At 28.4% G+C, this 5254-nt stretch overlaps 1 protein-coding gene across 1 annotated transcript in view; it reads right to left on the bottom strand.

The window, feature by feature from the left end:
* The window catches only part of LOC117183015, a 25163-nt gene that overhangs the window by 8699 nt on the left and 11210 nt on the right, over window positions 1-5254 (bottom strand). The window lies entirely within an intron of this gene.

The raw sequence follows: 5254 nt of genomic DNA, 5'->3' as shown, positions 1-5254 counted from the left end.
ATAGGATTTAGAAAAGAATGACGTGTGATTGATCGTCTGATTATTTACAACTGCATTAATTTCAGAAGAAAGACAATGTGATTGATCGTCTTATGTTTTAGAACTGTGGACAATTCGTGAATAAGTAAGACTGTGATCTGAACTGTATGAAATTCATAAAAAATGACAATGTGATTGATCGCCTTCATTTTTAGAACTGGATCTGATTGCGGAATTTGACCGAAATTGATTATATTTGATGATACTGATTACGAAACATATATGATATAATAAAAATTCAAGATGGCGGATCAACATGACGCCATAAATTTCGAATATTTTATTTCTGATTAACAATCATCACGGGTGTCGATAAAAAAGTAACCTTAGAGGTCTTTTGGGTCGCCAATTACAAATTTGAAATCAAAAGTTACAAATTCAATATGGCCAGTCCAATATGGCGGATTCAATATGGTGACCAAATATCAATTTTTCATTTCTGATTAAAAGTCGATAAAAATGTTACCTCGGAGCTTTTCAGAGTCGCTAATTACGAATTTGATGTCAGAATGGAAAAAAATGTTAAATAAAATTCAAGATGGATCCAAAATGGCGCAAAAATGTCAACCTTTTCATTTCTCCTTAAAAACCGATAAAAACTTTACCTCTGAGGATTTTGGGGTCACCAATTACGAATCTTAAGTCGAAATTCAAAGATTCAATATGACAAGTTCAATATGGCGGACCGCATATGGTGACCAAATGCGAAATTTCATTAAAATATTTAGTTTTTCGTCGGAAATTGGTAAAATAGTGACCATGTGATTTTAGGAGGTCGCCTTAAAAGGAAATTTTTCACCTTTAAGGTGACTTTTTTATCGAGACCCGAGATCATTTTTAATCAGAAATGAAATATTCGATATTTAGGGCGCCATGTTGGATCCGCCATCTTGAATTATTATAATATCATACATGTTTCGTAATCAGCATCATTGAAACATCAAATATAATCAATTTCGGTCAAATTCCGCAACCAGAGAAATCCCTGCGACACGAACTCGAATATTATTTCAAGTAATTCATTGATAGATGACGCCATATTTGGTTCGCCATATTGTTTTTCGAAACTCGCCCAACTTTATTTAAAAGTACACATTATTTCGAACAATTTCCGCCTAAAACAAAATTTGTACATGCACTCAATTTTGGAGAGGGGGTGGCCCGGTTGACAAAGAATGCCCCGACTGTATGAAATTCAGAAACAAATAAAGTGTGAGTGATTGTCTTATAATTTAGAACTGCATGAATGTCAGAAAGAAATGATAATGTGATTGATCGCCTTAGGTTTCAGAACTGTGTTAAATTGATAAAAAAATGTCTATGTGACTGATCGCCTAGTGTTTTAGAATTGTATAACATTTATAACCGAGTAACAATGTGATTGATCGTCTTATATTTAGCAACTTTATGAAATCAGAAATGAATGACGTGTGAGTGATCGTCTTATAGTTTAGAACTGCATGAATTTCCGAAAAAAGCACAATGCGGTTAAGTGCCTTATGTTTTATAACTGTATGGAATTCAGAAACGAATTTATTATGAGTGATCGTTTGATGATTTCCAACTGCATGGATTTTATAGAGGAATGACAGTGTGATTGATAGCATCATGTTTTAGATGTTATTAAATTTATAAACATGTAACAATGTTAATGATCATTCTAAGTTTTATAACTGTATGGAGTTCAGAAAAATATGAAAATGTGATTGATCATCTTATGTTTCACAACTGTATGAAATCAGAAACGAATGAAATTTAAGTTACATTTTTATTGTATAAAATTGATCGCCTTATGTTTTAAAACTGTATGAAATTCATAAATGAGTAACAATATAATTAACCGTCTTAAGTTTTATAACTATGAAATTCAGAAACGAGTGAAGTGTGAATGAGCGTCTTATGGTTTACACCTGAATAAATTTCAGAAATAAATGAGAATGTGATTGATCATCTTATAATTCACATCTGTATCGCCTTATAGTTTAGAACTGCATGCATTTTCGAAACAGAACACAATGTGATTGATCGCCTTATGTTTTAGAACTGTGTGAAATTAATTAAAAAAATGATAAACTGATTTTTAGAACCTAATGTAATTTATAAACAAGTAAAAATGTGATTGATCATCTTATGTTTTGTAACTATATGAAATTTAAAAACAAATGATGTGTTCCTGATCGTCTTATGGTTAAGAACACATTAAATTTTAGAACTGTATGAAATTCATTTAAAAAATGTAATTGACCGTCCTATGGTTCACATCTACATGAAGTTAGAAACGAATTAAGTATGAATGATCGTCTTATGGGTTTTATCTGTCTGAATTTCAGAAGCAAATTACAATGTGATTGATCGCTTTTTTTAGAACTCTGTGAAAATCATAAACAAGTAAAAATGTGATTAATAATCTTAATTTTTATGAATGTATCAAATTCAGAAAGGAATGAAATGTTAGTTATCGTCTTAAGTTTGATAACTGCATAAAATGAACAAAAATATGATATTGTAATTGATCGCTTTTCTTAGAATTTTATAAAAATCATAAACAAGTAACGATGTGATTTATCGTTTATGTTTAACAACTATTTTAAATTTAGAAACAAATCGCGTGTGATTAATCCCCTTTTGCTTTAGAACGGTATAAAATTCATGAACAAGCAACAAAGAGATTCATCGTCTTGAATTTGATAACTTAAGAAAATTCAGAAACTAATGAAGTGAGATTGATCGCCTTAAGTTTTATAATTGAATGATATTAAGAAACAAATTATAGTGTGATTGATCGTCTACAGTTTAGAACTGTGTGAAATTCATAAACAAGTAAAAATATGATTGATCGTCCTAAATTATATAACTGCATGAAATTCAGAAACGAATGAAGTGTGAATTATCATCTTACGGTTTACAACTGCATGGGTTTAGGAAACAAATTACAATGTGATTGATCTTCTTATATTTTATAACTGTATAAAATTCATAAACAAGCAATAATGTAATTGATCGTCTTAAGTTTGATAACTTGATGAAATTCAGAAACGAATGAAGTGATATTGATCGTTTTAAGTTTTATAATTGCATGAAATTAAGTAACAAATAATAATGTGATTGGTCGCTTTTTTTAGAATTTTATAACAATCACAAACAAGTAACGATGTGATTGGTCGGTTATGTTCCACAACTGTTTTAAATTCAGAAACGAATCAAGTTTGATTCATAGCCTTTTGTTCTAAAACTGTACGAAATTCACAAACAAGTAAACATGTGATTGATCATCTTAATTTTCATAACTTTATGAAATTCGGAAACGAATGAAGTGTGAGTGATCGTCTTATAGTTTACAACTGCGTGAATTTAAGAAACGAATGATAATGTGATTGATCGTTTAAAGTTTAGAACGGTATGAAATTCATGAATAAGTAAAAATGTGATCAATCGTCTTAAATTTTATAACTGTATGAAATTCAGAAACGAATGAAGTATGAAAAATTGTCTTATGATTTATAAAATTATGAATTTCAGAAACAAATGACCATGTAATTAATCGTCTCAAGTTTTAGAACTGTATGAAAGTCATACACAAGTAAAAATGTGATTTATCGACTTAAATTTTATAACTTATGAAATTCAGATACGAATGGAGTGTGAGTGATCGTCAAATGGCTTACAACTGCATAAATTTAAAAAACAAATTATAAGGTTATTTGATCGCCTTCAGTTTTAGAACTGTATGAAAATCATAAAGAAGTAAAAATGAGATTGATCGACTTAAATTGTATAACTGTATGAAATTCAGAAACAAATAAAGTACGAGGAATTGTCTTATAATTTAGAAAATAATGAATTTCAGAAACAACTGATAATGTGATTGATCGTCTTAAATTTTATAACTCTATGAAATTCAGGAACAAATGAAGTATGAGGAATTGTCTTATAATTTAGAAAATTATGAATTTCAGAAACAAATGACAATGTGATTGATCGACTTAAATTGTATAACTATGAAATTCAGAAACGAATAAAGTATGAGGAATTATCTTATAATTAAGAAAATAATGAATTTCAGAAACAAATGATAATGTGATTGATCGACTTAAATTGTATAACTGTATGAAATTCAGAAACGAATAAAGTACGAGGAATTGTCTTATAATTTAGAAAATAATGAATTTCAGAAGCAACTGATAATGTGATTGATCGTCTTAAATTTTATAACTTATGAAATTCAGATACGAATGAAGTGTGAGTGATCGTCAAATGGCTTACAACTGCATAAATTTAAAAAACAAATTATAAGGTAATTGATCGCCTTCAGTTTTAGAACTGTATGAAAATCATAAAGAAGTAAAAATGAGATTGATCGACTTAAATTGTATAACTGTATGAAATTCAGAAACAAATAAAGTACGAGGAATTGTCTTATAATTTAGAAAATAATGAATTTCAGAAACAACTGATAATGTGATTGATCGTCTTAAATTTTATAACTCTATGAAATTCAGAAACAAATGAAGTATGAGGAATTGTCTCATAATTTAGAAAATTATGAATTTCAGAAACAAATGGCAATGTGATTGATCGACTTAAATGGTATAACTGTATGAAATTCAGAAACGAATAAAGTATGAGGAATTATCTTATAATTTAGAAAATAATGAATTTCAGAAACAAATGATAATGTTATTGATCGTCTTAAATTTTATAACTCTATGAAATTCAGAAACGAATAAAGTATGAGGAATTATTTTATAATTTAGAAAATAATGAATTTCAGAAACAAATGATAATGTGATTGATCGACTTAAATTGTATAACTGTATGAAATTCAGAAACGAATAAAGTACGAGGAATTGTCTTATAATTTAGAAAATAATGAATTTCAGAAACAACTGATAATGTGATTGATCGTCTTAAATTTGATAACTTATGAAATTCAGATACGAATGAAGTGTGAGTGATCGTCAAATGGCTTACAATTGCATAAATTTAAAAAACAAATTATAAGGTGATTGATCGCCTTCAGTTTTAGAACTGTATGAAAATCATAAAGAAGTAAAAATGAGATTGATCGACTTAAATTGTATAACTGTATGAAATTTAGAAACGAATAAAGTATGAGGAATTGTCTTATAATTTAGAAAATAATGAATTTCAGAAACAACTGATAATGTGATTGATCGTCTTAAATTTTATAACTCTATGAAATTCAGAAACAAAT

Source organism: Belonocnema kinseyi, chromosome 1 (assembly GCF_010883055.1).
Source record: "Belonocnema kinseyi isolate 2016_QV_RU_SX_M_011 chromosome 1, B_treatae_v1, whole genome shotgun sequence".
Taxonomy (NCBI): Eukaryota; Metazoa; Arthropoda; class Insecta; order Hymenoptera; family Cynipidae; genus Belonocnema; species Belonocnema kinseyi.
This window is presented reverse-complemented; position numbering and strand designations above follow the sequence as displayed.